Raw genomic sequence first — 19,398 nt, forward strand, 5'->3', positions numbered from 1 at the left:
AGCCCTGCCTAGGGTTCTGTGTAGACAGCTCAGAGCCTAGAGCCTGCTTAGAGCTCTGTGTCTCCCTCTCTATCTCTGCCTCTCCCCTGCTTGCACTTTGCCTCTTCTCTCTCTCAAAAATAAATAAACATTAAAAAATAAGTAAATAAATACAAATACTCTCTTCTTTGTGAACAAAGGACTTAGCTGCCCCAGGGCTCAGCTCAGAAGTAGTCAATCATGCCCAAAATTTGTGAAGTGAAGGAGGCTACCCTGCTTATATTAAAGTGCCAGCCTGAGGGATAGGCATCTCTTTAAAACATACATCTAGGAGCCTGCTGGAATACTCTCTAGGGATGGGGTCTGGCAGGTACATCTTTGAGCTCTCCCTTTGCTATGCTCCAGAGCATCAGTATCTCCAAAGGAAGGAAGCTCTTTCACGTATCTGGTGCCCCAATCTTTGTGGCTGCCACCCAGAGGATGCTTCTTGACTATCCAGCTTTGGAGGCCAGGGGAGCTTACCTTCCAGGTCCTATGGGACTGTAATAATCAGTGTCACCTAGAAAGGAGCTCATACCCTGTCTGGCACCTTGATTTTTGTAGCTGCTACTAGGGGATACCTCTACATCACTTGGCCAGTGTAGCTTATGCTTGTGGGTCTCACAGAACTGTAACAAAAGGATAAAGACTGCTTAAACAGCTACCATCCCAGGGCACACCAGAAACCAATGGACCCAAAAACTGATCTTTCTTGGAAAGATGACTATTAGCTTATTATCATAGCTGTGGCTTGAGGGGTACACTCCCTATTTAAAACACATCTAGGAGCTAATCATAATCCTTTCCAGACCTCACAAGGGTGGAAACTATATGCTCTCCCTTTGCTGTGCTCCAGAGCACCAGTGTCTTCTGGGGGAAAGCTTTACATGTAGCTGGTACCCTGATTTTTGCAGCTACCACCCAAGGGATGCCCCTTGGTTGCTCTGATCTGGTGGTGATGGGGCCTTACATTCCTGGGTCCCACAGGACTATGGCAATCAGAAAGTTCTTGGCAGGTTATTACCCCCAGGGCACTGTGTAGATGGCAAACTGAGGCACAACTTCCCTTCCAGTTTTTTGTGGAGGAAGCCACTCAGCTTGTCCAGGAGCTTTGGTCTGAGGGGCAGGCTGCAGGTTTAGCACACCTTTAGTGGGCAATGGGGTTGCACTCAGGGAATGTAGGATGTGGATGCCATCTTGGCACTCTCCCTCTCTCTTGCTCCAGCTTGCTAGTATCTCCCAAAAAAGAGCCTATACACTCTTCTGGAGCTTCAATTTTTGTGACTACCACTCAGGGAATACTTTCAGATGACCTGGCCATCAGGGCTTATGCTTGTAGTCCCATAGGACTATACATATTTTCATACTTAAATTTTTTTTACATGTCTTTATTTCTGAGAGACAGAGACAGAGCACAAGTGGGGGAGGGGCAGAGAGAGAGAAGGAGAGAGGGGGATACAGAATTTGAAGCAGGCACCAAGCTCTGAGCTGTCACCACAGAGCCCAATGTGGGGCTTGAACCCATGAACTGTGAAATCCTGACCTGAGCCAAAGTTGGTCACTTAACTGACTGAACCACCCTTGTGCCCCTATATTTGCATGCTTTTAAAAGTTGCTGCTTGAGGGTCTGGCTTCCCAATAGCCTGAATCTAGGTGCTAAGATTCTCCCTTTAGGGTCAGGGACAGGTTTTGGCATATCCTCAAATACTGGGAGTCGTTAAAATATAATAGGCTGCTTGGACATGCACAAAGATTGGAGAGATGACAAAGATCTGGGCCATGGTTGAACATCAAGATTCATCTTCTACACAGGGTCACCCCTTCAAGACTGAGAGAGATGGCTGTTTCATCTACTGTACAGAAACCAACACAGAGAGTCAAGCAAAATGAAGAAACAGAAGAATATGTTCCAAATGAAAGAACATGATAAAACCACAGGAAAAACAAAACTTAATGGAGGAGAGATAAGTAATTTACTTGACAAAGAGTTCAAAGTGCTGATCATAATGTATTACCAAACTGGGGGGAAGAATGGATACACACAATGAGAACTTCAGTGAAAAGATAGAGAATAGAAGAAAATATCAAATAGAAGCCACAGAGCGGAAGAACACAATAACTAAACTAAAAAATAGTCTAGAAGGGTTCAACAGCAGCCTGGATGAAGTAAAAGAAAGGATCAGTCAACTCAAGAACAAGGTAGTGGAACCCACCTAATCAGAACAGCAAAACGAAAGCAAGAATGAAAAAACTGAAGATGGCTTAAGTTGCTTAGGGACAACATCAAACAGACTAACATTCACATCATAGGGCTCTTAGAAGGAGAAGAGAGAAAAGGGGGCAGAAATTTTGTTTGAAGAAATAATGACAGAAAATTTCCCTAACTTGGAGAAGAAAACAGATATCCAGATTCAGGAAGCACAGAGAGTTCCACATAAGATGAACCCAAAGAGACACACACTGGGACACAATATAATTAAAATGTCAGAAGTTAAAGACAAGGAAAGACTCTTTTTTTTTTATTATTTTATTTTATTTACAAATAGTTTATTGTCAAATTAGTTTCCACATAACATCCAGTGCTCATCCNAGGAGAGACTCTTAAAGGCAACAAGAGAGAAGCAACTTATTACATACAAAAGAACTGCCATAAGACTATCAGCAGATTTTTCATCAAGTATGTTGCAGGCCAGGGGTGACATGATATATTCAAAGTGCTTAGAGAAAAGAGTTCCAACCAAGAATACTCTACCCAGAAAATTTATCATTCAGAATTGAAGGAAAAATATTTTCCAGACAAGCAAATGCTAAAGTAGCTCCTCACTACTGCACTGGTTTTTCAAGAAATGTTAAAGGACAACTTTAAGCTGAACAGAAAGGGCACTAATTGGTAACTTGAAATATATTAAAGAGCAAATCTCACTGAAAAGATAAATATATAGCAATGATAGTGTTAGTCACTTCTATAGCTAGTATGAAGTTTAAAAGACAAAAGTAGTAAAAATTTAGAATAAGATCAAACTTAAATTATTATCAATTTAAAATAGAGTATTATAGTTATAAGTGGTTATATGTAAGCCTCATCATGGTTATGAGCAAAAAATCTACAGTAAATATAGAAAAAATAAAGGATATAAGTATACCAGTCAAGAAAGTCATCAAACCACAAAGGAAAAAAGCAAGACAAGAAGAAAGGAACAGAGAAGAGCTACCAAAATAGTCAATAAAAAATTACCAAAATGGCAATACATACATAACTATTAATGATTACTTGTGTAGATGGACTAAATTTTCCAATCAAAAGACATGGGGTGGCTGAAGGGATAAAAGAAAGAAAGAAAGAAAAACGGATTTGTATATTGCCTACAAGAGACTCACTTCAGGTGTTAAGATCCATACACTTAAGTGAAGAGATGGAAAAAGATATTCCATGAAAATGGAAACCAAAAGAAAGCCGGAGTCGACTTTAAAACAAAGGCTGAAATAAGAGACAAAAATGGGCATTACGTAATGATAAAGGTGTCAGTCCAACAACAGGATATAACATTTGTAAATCCTCATGCACCCAACATAAAGTGCCTAAATATAGAAAACAAATATTAACAGACGTAAAGGGAGAAATTTAGAGCAATACAATAATATTAGGAGATTTTAATACTTCACATACATCAATGTCATCTAGACATAAATCAATGAAGAAACATTGGCATTAAACTATACATTAGGCCAGATGGACTTAGTAGGTATATACAGAACATTCCAACCAAAAGCAACAGAATACACATTCTTCTCAAGTGCACACAGAACATTCTCCAGGATAGATCACATGATAGGCCACAAAACAAGTCTCAGTAAATTTAAGAGGACTGAAATTGTATTAAGCATCTTTTCTGACCACAATGGCATGAAACTAGAAATTAATTGCATGAAGATAACTGTAAAATTCATAAATATGTGGAGATTAAACAGCATACTACTGACCAACCAATGAATCAAAGAAGAAATCAAAAGAGAAAACAAAAAATATCTTGAGACAAAGGAATGGAAATACAACAAAATGTATGTGGAATGCAGCAAAAGCAATTTCAAGAGGGAGGATATATAGCAATATATGCCTACTCCAAGAACAAGAAAATCCCAAACAACCTATAACTTTACACCTCAGGGAATTAGAAAAAGAAGAACACAGTGGAAATAAATGAAATAGATACTAAAAAGACAATAGAGATCAATGAGGGGCGCCTGGGTGGCTCATTCAGTTAAGTCTCCAGCTTTGGCTTAGGTCATGATCTCATGGTTCATGGGTTCGAGCCCTGTGTCGGGCTCTGTGCTGACTGCCAGCTTGGAGCCTGGAGCCTACTTCGGATTCTGTGTCTCCCTATCTCTCTGACCCTCCCCTGCTCATGCTGTCTCTCTCTCTCTCTCAGAAATAAATAAAACGTTTAAAATTTTTTTTTAAAAAAAAGATCAATGAAACTGAGAGCTGGGTCTTTGAAAAGACAACCAAAATTGACAACCCTTTAGCTAGACTCACCAAGAAAAAAAGAGAACTCAAAAAAATAAAATCAGAAATGAAAGAGAAATTACAATCTGATACCACAGAAATATAAAGGATCATGAGACTCCTATGAACAATTGTATGGCAACAAATTGGACAACCTAGAAGAAATGGATATATTCCTAGAGATATACAACCTACCAAGAATTAATCATAACAAAATAGGAAATCTGAACAGGCAAATTACTAGTGAGAAGATTGAATCAGTGATCAAAAACTTCCCATCCAAAGTCCAGAACCAGATGGTTTCCCTGGTGAGTCCTACCAAACATTCAAGGAAGAATTAATACTAAAAAAAAAAAAAAAAAAAAAAAAAAAAAAGGAAGTATTAATACTTATCTTTCTCAAACTTGCAAGAAATAAAAGAGGAGGGAACTCTTTTGATGAACCCAGAATTACCCTGGCCACAGACAAGGGGGACACTAGAAAAGAAAATTACAGGCCAATATTCCTGATGAATATAGATGCAAAACTCCTCCGCAAAGTATTAGCAAAATGAATTTAATAACCCATTAAAAAAGTCCATCCCACCATGATAAAGTGGGATTCATTCCATGAATGCAAGAATGTGTTCAGTATCCAAAATCAGTGAATATGATACACCACATTAACAAAATGAAGGATAAAAAAAAATCATATCACCTCAATAAATGCAGAAAAAGCTTTTGACAAAATTCAACATTCATTTATGGTAAAAACTCTCAACGAAGTGGGTGTAGAGGGAACATATTTTAACCTAATAAAGGCCGTATATGACAAGCCCAGAGCAAAGAGCATAATCAGTGGTGAAAAGCTGAGAACATTTCCTCTAAGATCAGCAACAACACAAGGATGCCCACATTTACCACTTCTATTTAACATAGTATTGAAAGTCCTAACCAGAACAGTTAGGGGAGGAAAGGAATCCAAACTAGAAAGGAAGAAGTAAAAGTTCCACTATTTGCAAATAACATAGTATTATATAAAGAAAACCCTAAAGAACCTATCAAAAAAACCTTTTAGAAATAATAATTGAATTTGGTAAAATTGCAGGATACAAAATCAATATACAGAAGCCTGTTGCATTTCTCTACACTAAGAAGCAACTATCAGAAAGAGAAATGAAGAAAACAATCCTATATACAATTACATCAAAAATGATAAGGCACTGAGGAATAAATTTAACTAAGCAGGTGAAAGACGTGTATATTGAAAACTATAATACACTGAGGAAAGAAATTGAAGAAGACCCAAGTAAATGTATATGACTTATGTATGCTATATGCAACATATATAAAAACAAACACAACAATAAATTAAAATAATGTCTGTAGCAAAGTAGTTTACAAACCTTGCAGTACTTCTGAATCATCTGAGGGAATTTGCCAAAATGCATATAACATGGCCTAATCTTTAGCAATTGTGATTTGGTGAAATCAGACCACAGGATCTGCACTGAAACAAAAAGTCCTTCCTCCCAGCATCCCATCTCTCCACTCACATAGAGGCTAAACCCCTCGACATTGGGTGCTGGGGATACGTCAGAATTTAACTGCAAAATATAACACAACTACCATCACAGCACAGTTCCTCTCTACCTTTCTCTTTCCTCATTGCATGTTTAAACCATGAGCAGTCTTGTCAACTCTTTCAGGCCAATGTGTCCAGAATCCCACCAGTTCTTACCATCTCCACTGCTACTGTGCTGGTTGAAGCCACGATCCCCTTCAACTTAGACCAGTGCAAACAGACTGCTAACTGATGTTTCTTTTACTCTGATCCTTTGCAGTCTCATGCTGAAATACACATTTCACATTTTGATGATCTCTTCACTAGTTGATGGACAGTTTTATTATTTTCAGTTTTTAGCTATCATGAGTAATGCTATAAAAATAATACTATATATAAAAATTACAGATTTTCATGTGGACATGTTTTCATTTCTTTGGGGTAAATATTTAGGAGTAGAATTGCTGGGTTGTATAGTAAGTGCATGATTAGCTTTTATGAAATTGCCAAAATATTTTCCAAAGTGACTGTGCTATCTTATGTTCCCACTTGCAATGTATGAGGGTTCCAGTTTCTGCATATCTTTGCCAAAACTTGATATTGTCAGTGTTTTTGACAGCTCTATAGGTATCTAATGGTATCTCTTTTTAGTTTTTTTTCCCCTGAGGTTTTAGTTAAATTTCAGTTAGCTTACATATAGTGTAATGTTAGTTTCAGGTATAGAATTTAGTGATTCAACACTATACAACACTTGGTGCTCATTACAACAAGTGCCCTCCTTAATCCCCATCACCCATTTCACCATCTCCCTACCCTCCTGCCCTCTGGTAACCATTAATTTGTTCTCTGTAGTTAAGAGTCTGTTTCTTGGTTTGCCTCTCTTCCTCTCCCCTCTCTGCCATGTTCGTTTGTTTTGTTTCTTAAATTCCACATATGAGTGAAATCCTATGATATTTGTCTCTCACTGACTTATTTCACTTAGCACAATACACTCTAGCTCCATTCACGTCATTGCAATGGCAAGATTTCATTCTTTTTGTAGCTGAGTAATATTCCATTATATATATATATATGTATGTATATGTATGTATGTATGTATATACTACTACGTTATTCATTCATCAGTCAATGAACACTTGGTCTGTTTCCATAATTTGGCTGTTGTAAATAATGCTGCTATAAACATTGGGGGTGCAGGTATCCATTTGAATCAATACTTTCATATTATCCTCAGGAGTGCTGATGTATAGGGCACATGTACCCCAATGTTCATAGCAGCACTCTCAACAATAGCCAAAACATGGAAAGAGCCTAAGTGTCCATCGATTGACGAAAGGATCGAGAAGATGTGGTTTATCTATACAATGGAATACTACATGATAATGAGAAAGAATGAAATCTGGCCATTTGTAGCAACATGGATGGAATTTGAGGGTGTTATGCTGAGCAAAATAAGTCAGGCAGAGAAGGACAGATACCATATGTTTGCACATATAGGTGGGTTAGGAGGAACTTAACGGAGGACCATGGGGGAGGGGGAGGAAAAATAGTTGGGGAGAGGGAGGGAGGCAAACCATGAGAGACTCTTGAATGCTGAGAACAAAATGAGGGCTGATGGGGGTGGGGGAGAGGGGAGGGGGGGTGATGGGCATGGAGGAGGGCACTCGTTGGGATGAGCACTGGGTGTTGTATGGAAACCAACTTGACAATAAACTATAAAAGAAAAAAAATGCTTTCGTATCCTTTGTGTAAATACTCAGTAGTGCAATTGCTGAGTGGTGGGGTAGTGCTATTTTTAACTTGTTGAGGAACTTCCATACTGTTTCCCCGATTGGCTGCACCAGTTCGCTCATTTTAGTTTTAATTTGCATTTCTTTTTATTTTTAATGTTTTATTTATTTCTGAGAGAGAGAGAGAGAGACAGCGTGAGCAGGGGAGGGTCAGAGAGAGAGCGAGACACAGAATCTGAAACAGGCTCCAGGCTCTGAGCTAGCTGTCAGCACAGAGTCCGATGCAGGGCCGGAACCCAAGAACTGTGAGATCATGACCTGAGCCAAAGTCAGGCACTTAAACTGACTGAGCCACCCAGGCGCCCCTTAATTTGCATTTCTTTAATGACTTGGGTTGTTCAGCATATTTTCAGGTCCTTATTAGCTATGCAAATATCCTTTTTTCGTGAAATGTTTATTTTCATCCTTTGTTCATTTTAAAGCTGGATTTTTTGTCATTGAATTTATTAATGGAAGTGGTTTTGTTTTGTTTGTTGATGTTTGTTTTTTGATATATCCCTTAGGATTGTCTGCATAAGAATCATGTCATTTGTTAAGAAAGACAGTTTTACTTTGTCCTTTCCAATCTGGGTGTGTTTTCTTTCTTTTTATTGGCTCCTTGCAGTAGCTAGAACCTTTAGTACAGTGGGAAATGAGAGGGGTTGCCTTGTTCCTGGTCTCAGGGGTGAGCCAAACAAGTTCATATCAAGTATGAGGTTAGCGAGAGGTTTTTTACAGATATCCTTTTTCAGACTGAGGAAGTCTCATCAATTTATTGAAAAGGTTTTTTTTTTTTTTAAATCATGAATGGGTGTTGCATTTTATCAAATGCATTTTTCTTTACAAGTGTTAGGGATTTAATAGGCTCTGTATTGGATTTGGACCATGAGTGGCACTAGGACAGAGAGTTCTGGAAGGCTGCTGGTGAAGGGTCAGAGGAAAAGTACTTAAAGATATGCTGTTAGATTCAGATTGCTAATATTTTGTTAAGGATTTTTACATCTACATTTGTGTGGATATTAGTTTTCTTATGATGTCTGTCTGGCTTTGTCGTTAGGATAATACCAGCCTTACATGATAAATCGGGAAGTGTTCCTGTGTCCTTAATTTTCTGACAGATAAAGTAGGATGGTATTGTTCTTTAAAAGTTTTATGAAATTATCCAGGTGAACTTTTAAAAGCTTATTTCAGATAATATCTCTCTTTAGCTTAAAATCCTTCTGTTGATTTCTATCCCCTTTTTTATGTTTATTTCTTTATTTTAGGAGAGAGAGCGTGAGTGCATGTTTGCACACGCATGACTTGGGAATGGGCAGAGAGAGAGGGAGAAAGAGAATCTCAAGCAGGCTCCATGTTGTCAGAGTGGAGCCGGACACAGGGCTGGAACCCATGAACCATGAGATCATGACCTGAGACAAAACCAAGAGTTGGGTACTTAACTGAATGAGTCACCCAGGAGCCCCTCTATCCCATTTAAATTATGATCCAAACTCTTCAGTTTGCTTACAAAAATCCTACAGTGTCTCTTCTCTACTGTCCCAAACTCATCTCTTATCTGTCCACCATGGTCTCCCACTGGACTCGCACCATCTCAGTCTTTTGTGTGTCCCTCAAACATATGGACCTTGCTCTAACCATGCCCAACTTGCTTCTACTTCTGGGCCTTTGCACTCGCTACTTCCTGTGCCTGCCTGTAGGTTGCCCAGGACATTTCATCATTGGTGCCATCCTGTTTTTCGCATCTCAGCCTGAGGCTCACCTGCCTTCTAAAGAAGTGGCCAGACTTAAGTATCTATCTCATCACTCTATTGCATCATTATCTCTCTATCACTCTATCACTGCTTTAATTCCCTGCAGAACAGTTAACCTTGCGCTGGAGGATTTCTTGCTTATTTACTATCTCTTTTCACTTGAACGGAAGCTCCTTAAGAGCAGGAAACTCCAGCTTTTTCTTGTCAGTGTCTTCCCACTACCAGAGACGGTGCTGATACATAGTAGGTGATCAGGAGTGTTGTTTACACACATTAGCATCAATAATAACAATAGATAATTGCTGCTCATTGTGGCCAGGCACTGACTAAATGCACTGATTTAAGAACAAGGCACTGATTGAAGTGTTTACAAATATCATTTAATTTAATTCTCTGTAATAACCCTAAATGCTGATATCATCTCCCCCTATTAACTGAGAAGGAAATGAAACTCAGAGAGGCTAAACGATATGTTTATGGCCATGTAGCTGTTAGAGCGCAAAGCCAGGGCACGCCCTGTCTTGGTCACATAGCAGCCCACACTGGTCTGTACTTGGACATACATCCTCTTTAGTCATAGGAAGGAAGAGCTGATCCACCAAATCTCGGAGGGTGACCTGGGCCTGACACATCTTTGTGAAAGGCTGGAGTGAGGCCCCTGTGTTGTGAACAGTGATCTGCACAGACCCAAGGAGTGGCTGCACGGGCTCCCAGACTCCACACCCACTTGCTGAATTGCAGGCATCTTCAGACCACACTCAGGCTGGGCTTTCACATCCTTTTTTTTTAAAAGCTGGATTCGCTCTCTTAAACACAGTGGGCTTCATCTTTTACATGATGCAAATTCTTATTCCTATCTTTGTGAGAACAGTCAGTGTCCACATGACCTCCACATGTCTGTGAGCTCAAGTGCTGGCTGTTTTAGATAGTCCAGCCACAGAAGCTAATAATAACTAAGTATCACTTGAGAGCTTCCTCTTCAAGCACTGCACCAAGAGCTTCTGAGAGGTGATGTCATGTCATCCTTACAATAGCCCCAGGAAGCAGCTCTGGTGATTAGCCCATTTTGTGGATTACAACTCTGAGATTCAAAAGGGTTAAACTGCATACCCCAAATCACAGTCCACCTTAGGGCTGGCACAGGATATGAAGCTAGGTTTGTCTAGATTCCTACTGTCTATGCCTGTGTTATTGAGTGTGGCATGGGGCAGAGAATCATGCATTATTTTGATGTTTACTATTACTTTTGCATAACAGGGATCGAATAGTAATGATGATGATGATAGCTGCTGGCATTGTGATGGGAACTTGAATAGGGGATGCTGCGAGGGCACGCCAGATACCCTTTAACTTGCTGTATGCCCTGCCTCCAGCAGCTGTGAGTTTGGGCTCTCATCTGCTTCCTTATTCTGAGCTCTGGGCTGCCTAGAAATGACTGCTTTCCCTCTGGAAGTGACCCTCAGCCAATGACTGACAGATATGGGGTGCAAAAGCCAGGTCCTTCATCTTGAGGCAGGATAAGTCTATGATGCCACTGGTGCTACTGATCCTCCCCGGGGGATCAGGATGAAGTTAGAATTCAGTGAACCTGCATCTTTCTTGGCTGCTTCCTTCTCCTTCTCCTTCTCCTTCTCCTGAGAGCACTCATACCAAGAATCCCCATCTCAGATCTTGCTTCTGTAGAATCTCAGGCAAACCTGAGGAGTCCAGAACTACTATCTATATGTTACAGAGGGAGAATGTAAAGCTGGAGGTGCTATCTCCAGAAGACACTGCATCTCGTTCCTGGAGGGGTGACATCACTCTGGGCTCCCTGCTCACTAGAGAATGTTTTCCTCAGCTTCCCTTTTTGAATCTGCCGCCTTTGAAAGGTAAGAGGAGCAAACCCTCTGCACTCACTCTATCTCATCTTGATTCTTTCCTTGGCACCTCCCAGCATGCACCATGAACCATGGCTATCAGACACACATAGACAAGCTGGGGGCTGAGGTAGCATGGATTGTGGCTGCTGAGCCTGATTTTTCTGCTGTCTCACTGATAGCACACCCTGTCCCCCTACTTCAGTCACAATGTGGGCAGGTGACCCAGGCTGGACCAGTGAACCATTGCCTGCTGGTTGCAGAGATTGGTACACAAATGAACACATGCCCAAGCCAGGCCAATCAGAGCCCTTCTTTGGGACTGTTTTGTAGACACCAAGGAGAAAGATAGCTTTCTGCCTCTGAGATGCTGGAAAGATTTGAATCTGAGGCTGTCAGCAGCCATCTTTCCTGTTGCATGGAAAAAGCCCTTATGAGGTCATGGAAAATAAGCCAACACTCAGGTACCAAAAGCACCAAGAAGTAGAGAAAAGTCTTGGCCACATTGAAGCAGCCTTAGGTCTGTCACACTTGATGCACCTTTTCCTTCCTGCTTACACAAGCCCCAGTGGGCCTTCTATTGATTTCTGTCTGTGGCACCCGAAAAAGTTATGATCAACAGTGAACACAGCTAGATGCCACTTCCAGGTGCAAGAATTCCTGGGGACAGTCTAGATTTACCCCAGCAGCTAAGTCATCAGAGGGTGCTGATTAGGACCAGAAATAAGTCTCCTACCACAGGTCCTGTTCTCTATATTCCAACCCCCCAGGTTTTACAGGGAGATAGTTACCAGGCCTTGCACCCTGTAGTGAATGACCAGGATGTGGATTAGCTGGAAGGGAGCTCTGAGCTGAGGAATTTGATCTAGTCAGAATCCCATAGGCAGAACCGTCTCTCTCAGTTCTTTTTAGCAGTGAAAGATCTGGAAATGCAGTTGGAAGAAGTGGCTAATACTCAGGGTGAACCTGGAAGTTCTTATTTTTTTTTAATGTTTATTTATTTTTGAGAGAGAGTGCATGCAGGTGGAGGAGTGGCAAAGAGAGGGAGAGAGAGAATCCCAGGCAGGCTCTGCACGATCAGCCTGATTTGGGGCTTGATGTCAAGAAATGTGAGATCATACCTTGAGCTGAAATCAAGAGTCAGATGCTTAACTGACTAAGCCACCCAGGCTTCCCAAGGCTGAGGGTTCTGACCAGAGTTTGAGCAGGTGGGATCTAGCCACAGCTCTGGATCTAGGTGAAGTAGAAAGTGCTAATCAGTTTCCCTCTGTCCTTCTGCATCACATGGCCTGTATTTTCTGTGCCCATACTTATCCCTGAATTGAAGTCTCTTCTCAAGAGAGGATTGGGTATCAGTCAACTACACCTTCATGTGAACTTGGAGTATTGCATGCTTTTCTCCAGGAGAATAGGGAAGGTATATATTTGGGTAATAAAACATGACTTTAGGGGCACCTGTGTTGCTCAGTTGGTTAGGTGTCCGACTTCGGCTCAGGTCATGATCTCACAGTTTGTGGGTTCGAGCCATACATCAGGCTCTGTGCTGACAGCTTGGAGCCTGAAGCCTGCTTCAGAGTCTGTGTTTCCTTCTCTCGCTGCCCCTTCCCCACTTATAATCTGTCTCTCAAAAATAAATACATGTAAAAAAATTAAAAATAAAATAAAACATGACTTTAAGAGACTTTAAAAGACTTTAGGGAGTAATGACTATAAGAGATATTTCTTGGTGGAGTGGGAAAAAAACACCCTTCCAGAACCTCTTGTTTATATGTATGAAGATATCCCTGGCTAAAAGTGCTGTGGAGGTCCTTAGTCCCTTCCTGGAAGGGTGCCTTTTGGAGACTCTGTCTTCCCTGAAGTTGCTAACTAATGCTAGTGGACTAATTTTGTGTGCTGCCTTGAACTGAGTTACTCCTGAGGCTGACTCTGAGACAAGAATTTGAGTACTGCTTGAACTGAGTTACTCCTGAGGCTGACTCTGAGACAAGAATTTGAGTACAAGTAATTCATTTGGGAAGTAATCTTAAGAAGTACTGATATTGGGGTAGGAAAGTGATGCAGAGAAGAGTAACAAATATGGGATGTGTTATCAAGTCAGTTACCCCAGTGTGCAACTGAGCCTCAGTCCCCCTGGAGACTGATGAATGATGAATAAATGAATGAATGAATGAATGAATGAACATACGCATGAATGACAGCAATTGCCAATGTGAGTGGTTAGAGCTAGATCAAGTAAGGGGCTGAATCCCATGCCTGGATCAGCACAGAATGGGGGAGGGCAAGGAGCTCAGAGGAAAGAACTGCTACATGGGTTGAGATGCAGTAAAGTCAGGAGTTTGATGGTGGCAGGAGTTCAGAGGGTGTCAGGGAGAAGTGACCTTGAGAAGACATAGTAGGGGTGTTAGCCCAATTTTGTAGAGCTTATTAAACTCACAGAACCTAGGATGGAGACTGGATCCAGTTCTACTTAATCTCAAATGACATAGAGGCCTCTGGTGACATCCAGGTGGTGAATAAACAGGAGCAGCTGAGAGACCTCCGCCCTAGGCTTGGCTCCTTCCTCCTGGTGTCGACTTAAGCAAATATCTTTACTCTTGGGAGTAGGCTGAGAATGGCTTAGTGATGTCCGTGTCCTAAATTCCAGAACCTGTGATGTTACTTTATATGGCAAAAGGGACTTTGCTGCTGTGATTAAACTAAGAATCTTGAGATAAGAAGATCATTCTGGAGTATTCAGGTGGTAATCACAAAGGTCCTGGTAATAGGCAGGCAGGAGGATCAAAGTCAGAGAGAAGGTGATGTGGCCACGGAAGCACAGGTGGGAGTGATAAGGACAGAAGCCAAAGAGAGCTAGCACCTGTAGAAGCTGGAAGAGGCAAGGAATGGATTCTCCCCTGTGAGCCCTGCTGACACCTTGATTTTAGCCCTGTAAGACTCATCCCTGACTTGTGACTCCGGTGCTATGTGAGAATACATTTGTATTGCTTTAAGCCACCGTGTCCCTGATTATTTGTTATGGCAGCAATAGCAAAGTAATGTTCCCCTCTGTGCCTCAAAGTTCCTCATCTATAAGGGGGACTTGGCCAAAATCAGGTGAACTCTGAGGTCTCATCCTACTCTCATTCTCATATTTGCATTTTACAGTTATTATCCTGGCTTTCCTTTGGGCTAGATAGAATACGTGTCTGTGTCTTTTTTGGACATTAAAAAGTCAAGGTCCAGAGAGATATAATGAGGACGCACTGCTGTGGCAGAGATGAACTAGAGAACCCAGTCACTTGTCTCTTTATTCTCATTAGATTAAGAAGTCGTGGAAGAGGTCCTTCTTGCCTGTATTTTTTTGGATATGCAACAACCTGAGCCTATTTCAGTGGTGTTGATATCAGGAGATGAGAGCTCAAGGTCAGACTCAGTGAGACATGAAAGTCAGAGTCAAGGTGATAAGCAATATAGCTCATGGTGATGAATTACAACCAATTCTCAAGTTTATAAACAGCTACAAAGCCTCATGGCCTCACGAGGTAGTACCGCCCAGGATTACTATTTTAGAATTAAAGTAACATCAGGATTTTTTTCACCTATGAAGAGGCTTTCATCAGAAGATCTTAAGGTGTATTTCTACCACTGAGTACTTAAAAATTTTCAGTCTCTGCATGAGAAAGGGGAGAACACATCACACAGGATGAGAGGAGAACAAATTTTCAACCCTTATCTGTGGGTTCATGGAGAATTGGGTTCTAAAAGCCTTTACAGTACTGAGGAGGATTACACTGAGTACTTTCAATAAGATGATTGTTGTTAATTCACTCTTTTTTCCCCTTAAACCAAAAAATATTTATCACATTTACCTAATACAAGGCACTATTCTCGGCACTTTGGAGGCATCAGTGAACAAAACAGGCAAAAGCCCTTGTTCTCATGGACCACACATTCTAAACATATTTGATGGAGGGGGGCATTATGGACAGGTCACTTGAGTACAATGAGAGAAGCTCTGTAGGCTATAGAATTGAGGGACTGCCCCAGGGCCCATTCATGGGAAATGAGTCACTTTGTCAGCTTGAGTTTTGGGTGGCTATTTCTCCTTCCTACCCACCCAGCTGCATCTCCTTTCAACGGATGTCCATATAGCTCAGCAGGAAGGGCTGGAGCTCACAGAGCCAGATTCTGGGGTCCCAGTTCTGGCAGCCACACCCAGCTTTGTGACCCGGGGAAGTCATTTTCAAACTTCCTGAGGCCCAGTTTCCTCAGATGTAAAATGGTGATGAAATGATTACTTTGTACTGCTGTTGTGAGTATTAAGGAATGGAAAATGCCTAGTCCAGAGTAGCTATGATTCTATGACCCATTCTCACTCCTAGTTCTGGGCCAGATGAGCCCCAGTGCCGTTAGTTTTTAAAGTAGATGTGGAACACAGCAGTCAGGAGGAATGTCAGGACTGAGGGAGCCAAGCCCGTGTGTGGATGGTCATGAGACAGCAGGCACTGGGCAACGGGCGCAGCAGGAGAGGGCTGGGAATCCACTGATTCATTCATTCACTTATTCAAAAAATGTTCACCAAGCCCTTCTGTGTAAATGCACACTCTCTTTGGGACCCAGAGATGCTAAGAGGAAAGACAGGTACAGTCAGATGAGATGGACATGCAGCAATGACAATACAGAGGGGTCACGAGTGTTCTGAGAGAGGTGTGCACTGGTGGGCTTCTAGGAAAGGAGTGGCTCATCTCCACGCCTGGGCATAGGGGGCATCAGAGAAGTTTGCCCAGACCATGCCACCACAGAACTGAAGGCATTAGCCTGGGAGAAGGGCATTTCAGGCAGAGGGAAAGCAAGAGTGATGACAAGTGTGAGGGAGCTTGATGACGTGGCCGCCCCCAGGGGGAGACGTAAAGGTGCACAGGCCCTCAGAGGCCCGAAATGGAGGGCCTTGGATATCAGGCTTCAGAACTTGTGTACACCAACCTGTTATTGATGCATTTGTAGCTGGGGTAAGACGTGACTAATTCATGTTTTAGAACTGTTATTCTGACTGCATCGGGGAGCGTGAGTTGGGTGGGGAGAGCAGGAAAGCTGGAAGCACAGTGAGGCATCAGGGAGGCTCTTACTCAAGTCTGATGACCATGAGGGTGGCCTGGCTTTAGGGAACATGGCAGTGGGGCCGTGCCAGTGGTTCCCCTTTGGGCTGCATGTAGAAATCACCTGGAAAACTTAAAGAGATATCAATGCCCAGGCCCCAACCCTGGTTAATTAATTCAGAGTCTCTTGGAAGAGCTTGGGCATGGGTTTTAGAAAGTTCCCTGGGTGACTCTAATGTGCAGTCAGGGCAGAAGACCACTGAGTCAGAGAGACAGGAAAGAGGAAGTGTCTCCAATAGGACTTCTCAGAATTACCCAGGAGTGTTTATTAAAAGTGCAGGTTCCCTTGGCCCATTACCACACTAGTGATTCTGAATCTCCGGAGCCCTGATCTGCATAGCTGAATTCACAAAGCAGTGATTCTTAGCTCTCCAAGATTGGACAACCACTGCTCCGTAGGCATAATGGGAGGTAACCAGCAGAATCAGGGAGGAGCAGCGCTGGAGAGACCATCCATCAGAAGTCCAGACATGGGACAGGCGATCCAGGGGCTACCCAGGCAGGGATGGGAGATCAAGGGGGCTACATCTGGCCCAGGCAAGGGGTTTCCACTGCATGCTTGGGTTTGGACATAGTATTAGTGTGCTAAGGCTGCCATAACAAAATACCATCTACTGGGTGCTTAAGCAACAGGAATTTCTTTTCTCTCAGTTGTAGAGGCTGGAAATCCAAGATCAGGATGTCAGTGGGGTAGGTTTCTTCTGAAGCCTCTCTGGCTTGTAAATGGTCTCCTTCTCCCTGTGCCATCCCATGGTCTTCCCTGTGTGTCTGTGTGCTAATCTTCTGTTCTTATAAGAACATCAGTTATATTGGATTAGGATACACCCTAATGACCTCATTTTACCCTAATCACCTCTCTAAAGGTCATATCTACAAATGCAATCACATTCTGAGGTAATGAAGGCTAGAAAGGGTCGGAGCTGGGAAGGGATAGGAGGGCAGACAAGTTTTGACACCCACAAGAAAGGAGAGCACGTAAATACAATATTTCTATGAAGGACAGGGTGAGAGAACATAGGCCTGAACAGATAAGGGGGGTTTTAGACTAGACCTCAGAAAGGATGGTGCAAAGACTAGAACTCTCGTTCAGGGACTGAATCAACTCTCCATCAGAGAGACAAGTTGGGACAAGACTTATGATGAAAACTAGAAACAAGAAAACTAGAAAAATATTATGGAGGGGAGAAAAATAAAGAATTGTGTTTATGGTTGAATGCAATAGGAAGGGAATATTGTTTCATGAAAGTTCTTTGAATCACATATTTTGTATTAAAGTTCCAAATCACTTCCAGGCAGCTTTCTAGCTAAGCTTCTGGGTATTTGAATGAATTCCAAGGTGAAGGCAGGAGAACAGCTGGGTGACCGCTGGCTTCATTTTAGTCCTCTGATTCCATCAATTTCAGGTTTCTCCTCCTTGGCCAGATAATATTTCCACATCTCCAAATCTGAATTCTGTTTCTACAACTGTCTTTTATTTCTTTTCAATCTAAAGCAATAATGAAATATTTACTACCCGCTTGACAGAGGCAGTATGCATGTGTATGCGTGTGTGTGTGTGTGCACGTGCGCACATATATATTAAACAAAATGATAAAAGAAAAGGAAATAGTTCTTTGGATAATGGGCAATAGAAATGTCCTTAGCTAACTTTTAAAGAATATTGTGTCCTCTTGTGTTTCATAAACTTTAGGGTCTAATAAACTTTGAAACTATCTTTCTCAAAAATTACATTGTCTGTTTAAGATATTCAGAATGAAATGATCATCATAGAATTTTTGTAAAAGAAATGTTTACATTTTTTTAAAATTTTATTTATTTTGTGAGAGAGAGAGAGAGTGTGTATGTGCATGAGCGAGGGAATGACAGAGAGAGAGAGAGAGAGAGGAGAGAGTGAGAGAGAGAGAGAGAATCTCAAGCAGGCTCCATGTTGTCAGCGCAGAGCCCAAAGTACTGGGCTCAGTCTCACAAATGGGAAGTCATGACCTGAGTTGCAATAAAGAGTCAAACACTTAACCAACTGAGCCACCCAGTCGCCCCCAAGGCTGGGAGTTCTGATCAGAGCTTGTGCATCTAGCCACAAATGGGACAGTAAGGGGAGCTTATGGGGGGATTGATACCATTCTGTTTATTGAAGTGGTTCCATGTTCATTTTGTGAAAATTGAGCTTTAGCCTTCAGATTTGTGTACTCTTCTACATGTATGTTAAACCTCAGCAAAATATTTACATCAAACAGTGCAGGCTTTGGGAAGAGGACCACCAGGTTTAAAATCACAGAACCTCAGGAGCATCTGCCGCTGAGAGAGCTGTCTGCCGTCTTTAAGAGGATGGTAAAAGTTAGGCGTTTTTTTCCCCTGTCATTTTTCCCATTTTAGCAGTTTAAAAAACATGGATTTCTCTCTCTCTTTTCTTTCCCTACTGATGCAGGGAGATTGGAGGGAGATGTAATTTTTGGGAACTGCTTCATTGACTGGCTGTGAAATCAGTCGCAAATAATGTGGCCAACTCAGTTATCTAAGGCATGATATGGCAGCAACTGAGAGGTATTTTTTTAAAGTTTATTTATTTATTTTGAGAGAGACAGCACAAATTGGGAAAGGGTAGAGAGAGAGGTGGGGGGAGGGGAGAGAGAGAGAGAGTGAGAGAGAGAGAGAGAGAGAGAGAGAGAGAGAGAGAGAGAGAGAATCCCAAGCAGGCTCTGCGCTGCCAGCATAGAGCCTGACATGGAGCTTGAACTCGTGAAACTACAAGATCATGACCTGAGCTGAAACCAAGAGTTGAATGCTTGAACTGACTGAGTCATCCAGGTGCCCCAAGAGCTT

Source organism: Crocuta crocuta, unplaced genomic scaffold (genome assembly GCF_008692635.1).
Source record: "Crocuta crocuta isolate KB4526 unplaced genomic scaffold, BGI_CrCroc_1.0 scaffold427, whole genome shotgun sequence".
In the NCBI taxonomy this organism is placed as follows: Eukaryota; Metazoa; Chordata; class Mammalia; order Carnivora; family Hyaenidae; genus Crocuta; species Crocuta crocuta.